The 16031-nt window shown below is 42.7% G+C and overlaps 2 long non-coding RNA genes across 2 annotated transcripts; one reads left to right on the plus strand and one right to left on the minus strand.

The window, feature by feature from the left end:
- Positions 1 to 7936: 7936 nt before the first annotated feature.
- Positions 7937 to 9153, minus strand: LOC115194637 (uncharacterized). Its single transcript, XR_003878421.1, has 2 exons — positions 8786 to 9153; positions 7937 to 8548 (listed from the first exon to the last, which is right to left on the minus strand). It is a non-coding gene; the product is annotated as an uncharacterized LOC115194637 (long non-coding RNA).
- A 3198-nt stretch (positions 9154 to 12351) lies between these two features.
- Positions 12352 to 13352, plus strand: LOC115194636 (uncharacterized). Its single transcript, XR_003878420.1, has 2 exons — positions 12352 to 12602; positions 12654 to 13352. It is a non-coding gene; the product is annotated as an uncharacterized LOC115194636 (long non-coding RNA).
- Positions 13353 to 16031: the final 2679 nt, after the last annotated feature.

Here is a 16031-nt window from a genome sequence, read left to right on the forward strand (position 1 = left end):
AACTCTACTGGTTCTTATAGAGGCTGTTCCCAGACCAGTCATGGAGGTGGTGTCTCTCTACTTTAACTCTACTGGTTCTTATAGAGGCTGTTCCCAGACCAGTCATGGAGGTGGTGTCTCCCTACTTTAACTCTACTGGTTCTTATAGAGGCTGTTCCCAGACCAGTCATGGAGGTGGTGTCTCTCTACTTTAACTCTACTGGTTGTTATAGAGGCTGTTCCCAGACCAGTCATGGAGGTGGTGTCTCCCTACTTTAACTCTACTGGTTGTTATAGAGGCTGTTCCCAGACCAGTCATGGAGGTGGTGTCTCTCTACTTTAACTCTACTGGTTGTTATAGAGGCTGTTCCCAGACCAGTCATGGAGGTGGTGTCTCTCTACTTTAATTCTACTGCTGGACTCCTTGACGTCACAGTGAACTGTTCAGTTCCAGGTGTGTGGGTGTTGTCTGTCTGTGATGGAGGTCAGTGCACACTGTCACATCAGTCTCTGTCACACACCAGAGTCAACATCATCATCTCCAATGACAACGGGACTATCCGGTGCACCAGCAGAAATCATGTCAGTGCAGAGACCAACACAAAGCATGGAGGACATATGTATCTCTAATTTACTGGCTTCCACTTTCTGTGCATACTATTGTAAAAACAATATCAACATTTTAATATCATTGCAGTTATGTTGTTCTCCAGGAACATAACATTGTGTGTGTGTGTGTGTGTGTGTGTGTGTGTGTGTGTGTGTGTGTGTGTGTGTGTGTGTGTGTGTGTGACACCTCTCAGCTATAGGTGAGAAGGAATGAACAACTTTCAGTCTCACCAGTTGGCACCACTGTGGGCAGTGTTATTGGGGTGTTCTTCTTCGTTGGTGTGTTAGTTGTTGTAGGATGGATCCTATCTGCCAAAACCCGGCCACCCCCTGAAGAAGAACAGCTACTGCAGGTACCGTCTCAGTCAGTCATTTATTTTGTTTAAAGAAATGTAATGGTCATTTGCATGAATGATAATTTACATGTTGTTATGACTTCTCATCTCCTAACAGGTCTTTTTTCCAGAAGTCACAACCCTGTGAGCACTATACCAGGAAGACCAGAATCACAGAACAACCCTGGATGTGAAGTGGCATCTATCTACATCCCTGCATGGAGACCAGGAGCAGTACCAGCAGCAGTAGCAGTAGAAGAGCACCACCCAGTGGACAAAGTGAGCACTTCACCCCCACAGGCAGAATCGCATTCAGCAATGTGCAACAACCAGCTGTACAAAAGCTTCATCCAGTGGAAAAAGTGTGCACTCAACCAGAAGAGATGCAGGTGCAATGCTCTCAGTTACAATTTGTTTGTATGTTCATTAGCACAGTTACATGATCCCAATTTTAGCTACAAGACACTGGCAAATTTGAAAAGTAGATTTTGCTGATTTATTGGCACATTAAACGATGTAATCTTTTTATATATATATATATATATATACAGTTGAAGTCGGAAGTTTACATACACTTAGGTTGGATTCATTAAAACTCGTTTTTCAACCACTACACACATTTCTTGTTAACAAACTATAGTTTTGGCAAGTCGGTTAGGACATCTACTTGCGCAAGACACAAGTAATTTTTCCAACAATTGTTTACAGACAGATAAGTTCACTTATAATTCACTGTATCACAATTCCAGTGGGTCAGAAGTTTACATACACTAAAATGACTGTGCCTTTAAACAGCTTGGGAAATTCCCGAAAGTGATGTCATGGCTTTAGAAGTTTCTGATAGGCTAATTGACATCATTTGAGTCAATTGGAGGTGTACCTGTGGATGTATTTCAAGGCCTACCTTCAAACTCAGTGCCTCTTTGCTTGACATCATGGGAAAATCAAAAGAAATCAGCCAAGACCTCTGAAAAGTAATTGTAGACCTCCACAAGTCTGGTTCATCCTTGGGAGCAATTTCCAAATGCCTGAATGTACCACGTTCATCTGTACAAACAATAGTACGCAAGTATAAACACCATGGGACCACGCAGCTGTCATACCTCTCAGGAAGGAGACGCGTTCTGTCTCCTAGAGATGAACGTACTTTGAAGCAAAAAGTGCAAATCAATCCCAGAAAAACAGCAAAGGACCTTGTTAAGATGCTGGAGGAAACAGGTACAAAAGTATCTATATATACAGTAAAACGAGTCCTATATCGACATAACCTGAAAGGCCGCTCAGCAAGGAAGAGGCCACTGCTCCAAAACCGTCATAAAAAAAGCCAGACTTCGGTTTGCAACTGCACATGGGGACAAAGATCGTACTTTTTGGAGAAATGTTCTTTGGTCTGATGAAATAAAAATATAACTGTTTGGCCATAATGACCATCGTTATGTTTGGAGGAAAAAGGGGGAGTCTTGCAAGCCGAAGAACACCATCCCAACCGTGAAGCACGTGGGTGGCAGCATCATGTTGTGGGGGTGCTTTGCTGCAGGAGGGACTGGTGCACTTCACAAAATAGATGGCATCATGAGGATGGAAAATTATGTGGATACGTTGAAGCAACATCTCAAGACATCAGTCAGGAAGTTAAAGCTTGGTTGCAATTGGGTCTTCCAAATGGACAATGACCCCAAGCATACTTCCAAAGTTGTGCAAAATGGCTTAAGGACAACAAAGTCAAGATATTGGAGTGGCCATCACAAAGCCCTGACCTCATCCTATAGAATATTTGTGGGCAGAACGGAAAAAGCATGTGCAAGCAAGGAGGCCTGTCTGTTACTTGAACTCTGTGAAGCATTTTTTGGGCTGCAATGTCTGAGGCCGGTAACTCTAATGAACTTATCCTCTGCAGGTAACTCTGGGTCCATCCATTGCTGTGGCGGTCCATGAGAGACAATTTCATCATAACGCTTGATGGTTTTTGCAACTACAATTGAAGAAACTTTCAAAGTTCTTGAAATGTTCAATATTGACTGACCTTCATGTCTTAAAGTAATGATGGACTGTCGTTTCTCTTTGCTTTTTTGTGCTGTTCTTGCCATAATATGGACTTAGGGCTATCTTCTGTATATCCTCCCAACATTGTCACAACACATCTAATTGGCTCTAACTTTTAAGAAGGCACACCTTCTAATTGAAATGCATTCTAGGTGACTACCTCATGAAGCTGGTTGATAAAATGCCAAAAGTGTGCAAAGCTGTCATCAAGCCAAAGGTTGGCTACTTTGAACAATCTCAAATATAATATATATATATTTGATTTGTTTAACTTTTTTGGTTACTACATGATTCCATATATGTTATTTCCTAGTTTTGATGTCTACACTATTATTTAAAAAATGTAGAAAATAGTAAAAAATAAAGAACCCTTGAATGAGTAGGTGTTCTAAAACTTTTGACTGGTACTGTACATATATACTGTACATATATATATATATATATATATATATATATATATAATTTTTAAAGTACCTCGGATCTCGGTGTCTTCATGTGTAGCTATGGTCTTGGAGAGTGTGAAGGAGAGCAACTAAAGCAGTTTATTCTGTGAATCTTTGATTTTGTATTGATGTTGAATATTAACAGCGGCTAGTTTGTGGTCAGAACTGACTCTCTAAGTCCCTTTGTAATGCACCCCATGTTCCCCATCTAAAAGGGCTATGTACCCTTATGGTGGAAAAAGAGTACCTGGATCAGCCCATAGCATTTCAAAATAGATACACTAGATGGAGGTAAAGTTCAAAATATAATGCATGTGTCACCGACTAGTGAAGTCAGGAATACTCATCAACTCTTTGTAATGGAGGGGAGGGGAGGGGAGGGGAAGGGAAGGGGGGGAAAGGGGGGGAAGGGGGGGGAAGGGAAGGGAAGGGATGCACTCCATTTAACAGCTTTCAAACACAGGTTAGAAACAGGAATTCTGGGAAAAATACATTTCTGGAGGATCACAAAAATATGTTTGCTTACTAATCTAATAGGTGTAGCTATAATACAGTGACAGTGTTTGGTACAACTTGACTTTCTCAGCCATAGTCTAAAAACTCAAGTGTAAGTTAGGCCTTGCTGTTTACCTCACATATGAAGGCTGGGGTCATTTATGACATCTTCTACTGCAGATCGATAAAATATCCTAATGATTATGATCACACTCCTCAATTTAAATCTTATTGCGACACTATACCAAATATGGTTTGTTATGGTTTAGAACCGTAGGAACCAAGCTGGAGTTATTACTGTAGCCTGTTATCACCTGGACTGTATTTTCACGCCGAGAAAAAAACCTCCAGGCTTCCGTCATAGCTGTCAATTTATAGAGAAAAAAAGAAAAATAATTACAGGGGTCAGTTTGTAAAAAATGAATCCCGTCTGAAAGGTCCTCTGGAATAACGGACATTCTGGGGTAATAAATACATAACCAACGTCTTCTAGTAATACTAGTCCAGTGTGAATAGGACTATATCCTTAATAATATCTCCTGCAGAATTAAACATTTCTTGCAGTAAAATGATACACTAAATGTAGGCAAAATGTGTATTTGGGAACAGGAGTTGAAAACTATTTGTATTTATTTCTGCATCTTGAGATAATGCAATGCTCATTAGATACCATCTGTAGACGTGATGTCTTCAACATACAAGCATCATAAAAGCTGGTAGTATTTAAAATATGCATCGAAGACAAACTGAAATCTTATCAGAAACACGATGGGTTCTTTTCACGGGTTTATTTTTCTTTACAACCGGTCAAACTGATGTCATTTGGACATTTTGCACGTGAATTCTTTCTTTTCTTCATTGTATTTTTTCTCCAGTTCCTAAACGTCTTTTTTCCGTGAAAGATGACAGAAAAAAACTTGACCTAAGTCAGCTAGATTGAAACATTCACTCTATCGATCTATTACATGATTCTGTTGAGCAAGGGTTTATTCAGTCTTCTAGGGCAACACATAATGACAAGAGAGACATATAGTCTACCATCTCCATCTGCATGGCCTGATGAGCCAGGGGTCAGCTTGGACCAGGGCCTCAGCTTGGATCAGGGCCTCAGCTTGGATCAGGGCCTCAGCTTGGATCAGGGCCTCAGCTTGGATCAGGGCCTCAGCTTGGATCAGGGCCTTAGTCTTGGACTGTTCTCCCCAGTTCTTACTGTTTTCACACTTTAATAAGTCAAGTTTGTTTCATCTACACTTCATATGAGAATGTCTCAAACACTAATCAGGCTAGAACTGGTGTGTGGATACAAACTGAAATACAACAGACAGTTTGTACCATTTGTGTGTTACAAGTGTGAAATATATTTTTAAACGGTGTTCTTTGAGCATGGTCTAAAATCATGTTTTAGGAAATGTCCACAATGCAATTAGTACAGCGCTAGATGGACAGATGGTAGGAGACAGAAAGTATTTGTATGTGAGAAATTTGAAATACATTTTAAAGTTTTCCATGAACATGGTCTAAAATCATGTTTTTGTCAATCCCCACAATACAATGGAGTGCGTAACTGGCTGCTGGGAAGTCAGGCGCAGAAGGCCAGTACAATTTTTTTTTTAAACAAATGTATGAAATGTATGCTTTCACTACTGTAAGTCGCTCTAGATAAGAGCATCTGCTAAATGACTCAAAATGTAAATGTAATGAAAATGCATTTATAAATTACAAAATACATTCAGAACTACCAAAAAGTTTAAGTTCAACATTTTATTAAACAAATTGGAGACAGTAAACACTCCTGAAATAGACATTAGGAGGTTCATCAGTAGCCTTGGTAACAAGGCTGGGTGTAGAGGGAGGTAAATTAGTACCATTGGTAACAAGGCCTGGGGTAGAGGGAGGTCCATCAGTAGACTTGGTAACAAGGCCTGGGGTAGAGGGAGGTCCATCAGTACCATTGGTAACAAGGCCTGTGGTAGAGGGAGTTTCTGACAGGGCTCTGATGATACAGGTAGGTGCAAAGGGGACAAAACATGCCCTTGTCCCAGTCCTGTCTTTTTCTGTCTCTGATTCACCTTCACTTATGGTGACAGAGAGATGCTCCCCACCCTGTTCACCTTCTGGACAGGGACTGAACTGAGATCTCAAACAATTCCCTTTAAACCACGCAGGCCTTGTTTCATTATATTTACCTCCAAGAAAATAGAAAACAACAGCAGCTAGGATGAACACCAAAACAACCACCACCACCACCACCACCACCACCACCACCACTAACACCACCATTGTTGGCCTTCCTGTGTCGTCGCAGTGCTTCTCTTTGGGAGTGACAGTGAGAGTGACAGCTTCTGGATTTCCTCTCTGTTTGTCAGGGCCGAAGAAACACAGGTATGTCCCCTGATCAGAACGGCGTAGGTCAGTGAGGGGGAGGGAAATGTGTCCCTGTCTGTAATCATCGTTGGACCCAGAATCCCAGTTCTCAAACCGAGGGCCATAGATTATATTCCCTGCTGTGACATTCAGAGCAGTCTGTCCATCCTTTTTGCAGTAGATGTTTACCTCACTGTCAGGAGTTTGTTTATTAGTTAAGATATAGAAGTTGAGTTGAAAATTAGATCCAATGTAAGCAGGTTTACCTACAACAATGGAGACTAAAACTACAACCTTTACATCTTGAGTCTTACCACAGTGACACTCAAACCACCCCATATCATTAAATACAACAGAGGTGATGTTGAGATAGAGGTCTCCATCCTTGTGTTTAACTCTGTTCTCAAAGCCCACTCCTGGTGTGAAATCTTTTTGGTACAGTGTAGCGACCGTGGTGTGTGTAACACCTGCTGATTTACTCTCATAGCGATGCTTCCATTCAATAATACCACCACATGATCCAGAGAAGGGGAGTGTGACAGTCTCATTCAAAACAACTGTAATTGTAGGAAGTACGGAGGATTCCACAACGTAGAAAAACACATGGTGTGAAAAAGCAATAAAAAAGGTCTTCAATAAACAATTCATCGTAGAATGCTGGACAGCGGTGAGCAATGCTGGAAGTTGGGGTTCGGGGGGCCGGGCTGGAAGTTGGAGTCCGGGGAAGGCTGTTGGAGTCCGGGCTGTCTGTTGGAGGCTGGGGTTCGGGGAAGGCTGTTGGAGTCCAGGAGTCCGGGCTGTCTGTTGGAGGCTGGGGTTCGGGGGCCAAGGCAGGTCTCCTTGGCAATGCTCAAGCACTCAATCTGGCATCAGGCTACTTTGTTAGTGTTGGCAGCTTCCTTGTCGCTTCCTTTCTCAGCAAATATGTTAGTTATAAATGTCCTTTCTCAGCAAACAGCTTCGTTATAAATGGGTAAGATGGTGACTCCTCCCCCTTAAATGATGGCTCCGCCTCTAGACTCCTCCTCCTTAACGTTACCCGAGAATGGACTGCTCCTCCCCTTACCGAGGTTTAGAAGCAACATTTGTAAGAACGTTACATACGTTACATTAGACACTAATACTAGACACTAATACACAAATATAACCTAAATGAATGTAGGTAATTAACTTTGTTCTTGGACGTGTAAATGTAACTGGTAAAGTAATATAGTAGTAGCTTGGCCTTATTCAGTGGTAGAGAGGCAGCGGTAGCTTGGCATGTGAAGGCTACATTTCACCTGTAGTGTAATAGTATGCTTGGTCCTGGTAAGATAACTTTGTGTCTACTATTATCTAAAAGAGATTTATTTTATAGTGACTGACTTGACTGTCCATTTCGAACCCCAGTTCACTCAGATAGCCTACCTAATGAGTGTTATTGTAGATATAGAGAGACGACTGTAGACTACTAGAGCACTGTGGAGTCGAGAGTCTTGTCAGAACCGAGACACTGACAATGCAGAGGACAGTCAGTTTCATAACAGAATAAAGACTGAAGATACCACAGCCCAGACGTTACCGGCAACACTACAACTGCCAGTAGAAATCAAAACATTTTCAGCGTCAAACCAGCAGACTAATCCTACCCCCATTACCCATATCAACCATGTGCTCAGTGTCCTTTTCTCATAAATCATAATATCACTGCCTACTCTATAATGTTATACATTATACCATTATATTCCTCAAAAATGATCTGACAGTTCTTTTAAGTTTATTCAAGTAGTTTATTACAAAATTTTTCAAGTACGATATTTGCCATTTACAAGTATGAACAGTAATTCATACATTGGAATTATTCGTTGGAGATCTCGCTCATACAGTAGCACGTACATGTAAACAGTAAAACAGTCACAAATAGAATATAAATAAATATAAATAGAACAACAACTAAAAGAGCAGAGTGGTAAGATTATAATACCACTACAGTCATAAATGTTAAAGTGTTAAAAACAGCAGTCAGATAAAAGGTATTCTTGGTCCTGGTAGTGGAGGTCCTGCTGTACTTCCTCCACACAGTCAGCCTGCCCGACTGTCCTGTACCTCCCTCTGGATGGCAGCGGTGGCAGAGTAGAGAGAGAAACCGATGAAGTGTGGAAGTCATGCTGGTGGCTGGTAGCGGAGTCCAGTAGAGAGAGACAGGACGGTGCTGAAGAACATGCTGGTGCTCTATTGTTCCTGACGGGATGTTTTCTTGGTCTTGGATACACAGCAGGTCCTGTGTAGGTCCCGAAGGTCCTGTAGGCTAGACAATAGAGAGCCTGTGAGAGAGATTGGTCCGTTGCCAGTCAGAGAACAGGGACAAAACAGTCCTCTGTTCAGCCAAGTTGTTCTCTCCCGCACCGGATCCAATTTCAACGCGCGGCTCAGAGGCCGCAAACACAAATGATATCAATTTATGGATCTCTGAAATCTCGCAGACCTTAAGACATTGTCCGATCCGTTGCGGGGCAAGATAGAGTGAAAATGACCTACTGCCAACAAATCAGGTGCATGTCGAGCTGAATGTGGGCAGTGGAGGTGGGAGTGGCAGCGCAGTGCCCGTTGAAGTGGTTGAGTCATTATGGTGGCTGGTATCCGAGTAGAGAGACACGACTGTTGCAGCACAGTGTGTGTGTAGTCGGGGCGGATGCACAGTGTGTGTAGTCGCCGCGGATGCAGTGTGTGTGTAGTCGGGGCGGATGCACAGTGTGTGTAGTCGGGGCGGATGCAGTGTGTGTGTAGTCGGGGCGGATGCACAGTGTGTGTAGTCGGGGAGGATGCATAGTGCGCGTTGTTGGGGCGGATGCAGTGTGTGTGTAGTCGGGGAGGATGCATAGTGCGCGTAGTTGGATGCATAGTGCGCGTAGTTGGGGCGGATGCACAGTGTGTGTAGTCGGGGAGGATGCATAGTGCGCGTTGTTGGGGCTGTTGGCATGTGGACTAATATGTTGTTGAGTTGTGTTCTTACACTGGTACAGTCATGCCCTATGAGAGATGTATGACTGCGCATGTGCGAAAATAAATAAAGTGCATTTTCCCCCGTTCTGGTTAAGACACCAATGATGAACATGTGTGTTTATTCCTCCGTTAAGTAAACCGGTATTCCTGTCCTGAAGATGTCAGCACCAACAGGTTATGGGCCCAGGAGGGAACATGGAAGCCGATGGAATAGATTATATTTCGACGGAGATGAAAAAAAGTACGAGTTATGGGAGACAAAGTTTTTGGGGCACTTGCGTTTGCTTGGGCTAAAGGCCGCCATATTGAGCGTGGATGAAGATGAAGAAGACAGAGAGAAAAATGAAGAAGCCTACGCCGAATTGATACAGGTTTTGGATGATAAAAGCCTTTCCCTGATAATGAGAGAAGCAGCAGATGATGGGAGAAAAGCGTTGAAGATATTGAGGGAACATTATGCAGGTAAAGGGAAGCCACGTGTGATTAGCCTCTACACTGAACTAACTTCTCTTCAGAAAGCCGCTGACGAAAGTGTTACGGACTATATCATTCGTGCTGAGACGGCTATCACAGCACTGAGAAATGCTGAAGAGACTTTAAGTGACGGGCTGTTGATTGCAATGATTCTGAAAGGTTTGCCCGAATCATTTAAGCCGTTTGCCATCCACATAACGCAGAGTGACGAGCCGACAACTTTTGGCGAGTTCAAAACCAAGTTGAGGAGCTATGAAAGCACCGAGAAGTTTAGCGCCATTTCCACTGACGACAACGTGATGAAGGCAAGTAACATTAAAGTTAGCTGGCCAAGAGGGAGAGATAAAGGGACCGAGATAACCTGCTTCAACTGTGGCCAGAAAGGGCACAAGGCCCGAGAATGTACCGTTACTGGAGAGCGCAAAGAACGGAGAAAGTGGTGTAGTTTTTGCAAAAGCTCCACTCATACTGACGCAAATTGCAGACGAAAAAGAAGAGACAATGTGAAACAAGCAACAGATGCTGAAAGCCACACATTTGCATTCAGAATAAGTGACTGTCAGGTTAGTGGACTGAAACAGAAAGGGCTGATGGTTGATACGGGAGCAACGTCACATATAGTCACGGACATCGGGAAGTTTAAGGAGTTTGACGAGACTTTCAAACCGGAAAAACATTCCGTGGAGCTGGCTGACGGAACAAGAACGAATGGTGTCGCGGAGAGGAGAGGTGCAGCGGAGGTTTACCTGAGAGACAACACGGGTCGTCGGGTAAAAACAACGCTGTTGAAGGCGCTGTACGTGCCGTCGTTTCCACAGGACATTTTCTCTGTTAAAGCAGCGACAGCCAACGGAGCTTCAGTCAACTTTCGACAGGGGTGTAACAAGCTCATCCACAAGAACGGTACCACTTTTGACATCGAGGAGTACGATAGACTTTACTATCTTAACACTGTAAGTGATGAATATGATGATGGATGTCATGGGTGCTATGATATTCACACATGGCACAAAATTCTTGGCCACTGTAATTTTGAGGATGTGTCAAAGTTAGAAAATGTGACAGAGGGAATGAAAATCACAGGTAAGATTGACAAATCTACCCTCAACTGTGAAATCTGCACTCAGGGAAAATTTGTTCAGAGCAGAAACAGAGAGCCTGATGAAAAAGCAAAAGCGGCTCTTGAGCTTGTGCACACTGATTTGGCTGGCCCTATTGAGCCAGAGGCGAAAGATGGGTTCAGATATACTCTAGCATTTACGGATGATTATTCAGGGGCAGTTTTTGTGTATTTCCTAAAAGCAAAGAGTGATACTGTAAAAGCTACTGAGAAGTTTATTGCTGATGTGGCCCCTTATGGGAAAATAAAGTGTGTCAGGTCAGATAATGGCACAGAATTCACAGCCAAAGAGTTCCAGTCACTGCTCAGTAAGAACGCCATAAGACATGAAACTTCAGCCCCTTACTCACCCCATCAAAATGGGACGGCTGAGAGAAATTGGAGAACATTGTTCGAAATGGCAAGATGCATGCTACTTGAAAGCAACCTACCAAAGAACTTGTGGACATATGCTGTAATGACTGCTGCAGTAATTCGCAATAGGTGTTACAATAAGCGTGTAGGACAGACTCCACACTACATGTTTACTGGGAGAAAGCCTGATCTTTCAAAGATGAAAGAATTTGGATCTGTTTGCTATGCATATAGACAGAACAAGAAAAAGTTAGACTCAAGATGTGAAAAGGGTATTTTTGTCGGGTATGATAAAAATAGTCCAGCATACCTAGTCTACTACCCAGACACTGGGAAAGTTCTTAAAAACAGATTAGTCAAGTGTGTTACAAAAGGTGTAGTCGAACACCAAACTCAGACAGATTTGGAAATCAGTGATGATCTTCATGGGGAGAGATTTGAAAACCCCATGCCGAAAGCCAAGATGGCAGATCAAAACTCAGAAGAGACACAAGATGTGCAAATTGAGACTTCAGATGGTCAGAGTCCACGCTATCCAGACAGAGCGAGGATGAAACCCCAGTACTTAAAAGACTATGAGTGTAAAGTGAAATGTGATGACCAGATACCACCTAGTGTTGACTACTGCTACAGAGTAATGTGCAATGCACCACAAACCTTCAAAGAAGCAATGATTTCACCAAAATCAGAGATTTGGGCTACTGCTATGAAGGAGGAGATGGATTCCCTTAGGGAAAATGATACATTCACATTAACCACACTGCCAGAGGGTAAAAATGCAGTGGGGGGCAGGTGGGTCTATGCGGTCAAAAACAATTCAGATGAGACTGAGACATACAAGGCAAGATATGTTGCAAAGGGGTATAGTCAAGTGGCAGGAATAGACTATAAGGAGACTTTTTCTCCAACTGCAAATATGACATCAGTACGCTGTTTGATGCAGCTAGCAGCTCAGTATGACTTAGAGTTACATCAGATGGATGTCAAAACAGCATATCTACATGCTCCTATTGACTGTGAAGTGTACATGGAGCAACCAGAGGGTTTTGAAGTCAGGTCAGATACAGGTGAGCAACTAGTCTGCAAACTGAACAAGTCACTGTACGGCCTGAAACAGTCAGGAAGGAACTGGAACAAAATGTTGCATGATCACCTTAGTGAAAATGGTTTTACACAGAACCCAGCTGATCACTGTGTTTATAACAAACAAACTGCAACAGAAAGGATCATTTTGATAATTTGGGTCGATGATCTAATTATCGCTGCTAGTGATAGTGACTCACTCACAAGTGTAAAAGAAATGTTCCGTGAAAAATTTAAGATGAAAGATCTTGGGAGGCTTGGACATTTCCTAGGCATTGATTTTACACAAAGTGAAGGGAAAATAACGATGAACCAAACAAGGTACATAACCAAGATACTGGAAAGGTTTGGTATGTCAGACTGTAAAACAAGGTCAACACCATGTGAACAAAAACCAAACTTTGATGGTGATGGTGAACTTATTGATTCAAAAAGGTATCGTGAAGTGATAGGCAGCTTGATATATGTAATGACATGTACAAGACCGGATATCAGTTGGATTGTCAGCAAGCTGTCACAATACCTATCAGAACCAAAAGAGCAACACTGGATAACAGCTAAACATGTGTTGAGGTACTTGAAGGGAACAATGAATCAGGAGTTGTGTTACAAAAAGGGGGTGGAAAAACTCAACCTCGTAGCATATAGTGATGCTGATTGGGCAGCAGATCAAAGTGACAGACGAAGCATAACAGGGTATTGTTTTAGTTTAACTAAATGTGGACCTGTCATTTCATGGAGGTCTAAGAAGCAGCCAACAGTAGCTTTATCTACATGTGAAGCAGAGTACATGGCACTGGCTGCTACTACACAAGAAAGTTTGTACCTTGTACAGTTATTGGGCGAGATGGATAGTGAGTGTCAATATACACCAGTAACAATCTTTGAAGATAACCAAGGTGCAATTGCTCTGTCAAAGAACCCAGTATGTCGTCAGAGATGTAAACATGTCGACATCAGATATCATTTCATTCGATCTGCACTCAGTGATGGTAAAATAAGTATTGAATATTGTCCAACGGCAGACATGGCTGCAGATGTTTTGACTAAATCTGTAACGAAGTTCAAAAATGAAAAATTCTTGGGTTACATGTTTGGAATATAAACTGACATTTGTGAGATGAATAACTGTAAGCTAAATGTGTTGATAAAGTTAGGTTGAATACGACTTGTACAGTATAAGAGCAAGTGGGGGTGTTGGCATGTGGACTAATATGTTGTTGAGTTGTGTTCTTACACTGGTACAGTCATGCCCTATGAGAGATGTATGACTGCGCATGTGCGAAAATAAATAAAGTGCATTTTCCCCCGTTCTGGTTAAGACACCAATGATGAACATGTGTGTTTATTCCTCCGTTAAGTAAACCGGTATTCCTGTCCTGAAGATGTCAGCACCAACAGGGGCGGATGCAGTGTGTGTGTAGTCGGGGCGGATGCATAGTGCGCGTAGTTGGGGCGGATGCATAGTGCGCGTAGTTGGGGCGGATGCATAGTGCGCGTAGTTGGGGCGGCCTTCTGACACTGAGGAAGTGAAAGACTCTCGGCCTCCGAGCCAAAACGAGCTACACCCCAGATAGCAGAGCTGCTCAGCGGCTTCACTGGCAGGGTGCTCACAATATGCTCAAAGTCCAACCTTCTCCTCCTGACCGACACCACTACAGCTGTTAGTCGGAGGCACGCCGCTTTTTCATCGTCAAACACTGTGTCCTCTGTTCCCTTTTCTTAAATATCATTATATTTACACAATATCATTATATACATTATACTATCATTATATTCCTGTGGTGCAGGAATGATCTGATAGTTCCAAACTCAATCGAATACTTTTTGAAGTTTATTCAAGTAGTTTATTAAAGTAGTTTCCTCAAGTAGTACACTATATTTGCAGAAATTTAAAATGTGAAAATATCATGAATATAACAATAAGCCCAGAGTGGTAAAATTATTAAATAAACAGTAGTCATGAATGCTAAAGTGCTAAAAACAGCAGTCAGATAAAAACTATTCTTGAACCTGGTAGTGGAGGCGCTCCTGTCCTTCCCCCACCAAGTAAATTTGGCCAAGGAGTTCTCCCGCTCCGGATCAACTTTCAACACAAATTAAATCACATTTTCGATCTCTGAAATCTCTCTGTAGAGAGACAGGCTCTCTTCCATCAGGAGTTATGACACTATACAGTTGTTCGGCCCGGTAGCGCGCAAGACTGCGTGAAAATGACCTATTGCCAACAAATCAGGTGCATGTCGCCGCAGAGTGCAGGTACTGGAGGAGGTGGCGCAGTGTGTCTAGTCCGGAAGGGTGCACAGTGCGCTTAGTTGGGGCGGCCTCTGACACTGAGGAAGTGAAAGACTCATCCACCAAGCCTAAACGAGCTACACCCCAGATAGCAGAGCTGCTCTGTGGCTTAAATGGCAGGGTGCTCACAATATGCTCAAAGTCCAACCTTCTCCTCCTGACCTGACCGGTACCACCTGACCTGGAACACAACTATTGGTTGATGCAATGTAGGCGACCTCGTACCAATTCAATAGGCTGGGCTGCAGTAGAGGCACTCAGCAGTTCTTCTGGTTCTCTGGTTTTAATCCTAGACCCCATCTCCACAGGAGTCCTTTTGCCTTTTGGTAGGCCGTCATTGTAAATAATAATATTTTCTTAACTCACTTGCCTAGTTAAAAGGTAAAATAAAAATAAAATATAATAAATAAATAAATAACATGTATTTCTTATCAACATAACAGTGATGTTGAATGACCCGGTTACACCCCCTGTTCTGGATCATGACATGGTGGCAGAAATAACAAGGGAAAGAAAGAGCCATAGAATAAATGGAACATTCTGCTGTCTCTCCGTAGATCAAACACCAAGAAAAGTCATCCTCTCAGGAACAAGCAGCAGCGTGTCTCTCTCTACTCTGAAGTCCCCAACCCACTGAATTCCTTTCAGTCTGATCTGAACGAGGACACATACATTTTACACGTCACATTTCAGCAACCAATGGTTGTGTGCCAAGTCATTGACAATAATAAAGTACATATTTAACGTAGACCGCTCCGTCCTCAGTCTTTTAAAGGAAAGGTTTTGATATCGAGGAGGCTGTTGGTTTGTATTCTCACAGCACTAGAAAAAAGGAATTCCTCAAAATCCATTGTGAGACGATCAACTTCATAGGGTTCTTCACTAACAATGTCGAGACAGACTATAGACAGACAGGAAGTGCAATGTCTAACAGCGAGGTGCAGTGGAAACAACGTGGAGCTGAACACAAAGAAGAGAAAGGACATGGTAGAGGATTTTAGGAAGCAGGAGATAATCACATTGCTGTCAATAAAGGAGGTACTGAGGTGGATCTGGTGGACTGTTTTAATGACACGTTCAGAACAACCGGGACGTCGGAAAATCTACAACTTCAGTGCGATGTGGACTTTTATAATTCCAGGCCATAAATATCTCTCCCCACTGGGTACAGACGTCAATTCTACGTTGGTTCAATGTAATTTCATTGAAATGACTTTGAAACAACGTTAATTCAACCAGTTTGTGCCCAGTGGGTCCCGACCTGACATAGTCAACCAACACAAACCTACTCTGTGGAGGTATGAGACCGTCGGGTAGGCAGAGGTACAGGACCATCCGGGTAAGTTTACTGGCTGGAGGAAGGACAGGAACACCTTCACTACCACATTCAACTAAAGCTTTTATCTGACTGCTGTTATTAGCGTTGATGACTGTAGTGTTTTTATTGTTGTTCTA

This window comes from Salmo trutta, chromosome 5 (genome assembly GCF_901001165.1).
Source record: "Salmo trutta chromosome 5, fSalTru1.1, whole genome shotgun sequence".
Taxonomy (NCBI): domain Eukaryota; kingdom Metazoa; phylum Chordata; class Actinopteri; order Salmoniformes; family Salmonidae; genus Salmo; species Salmo trutta.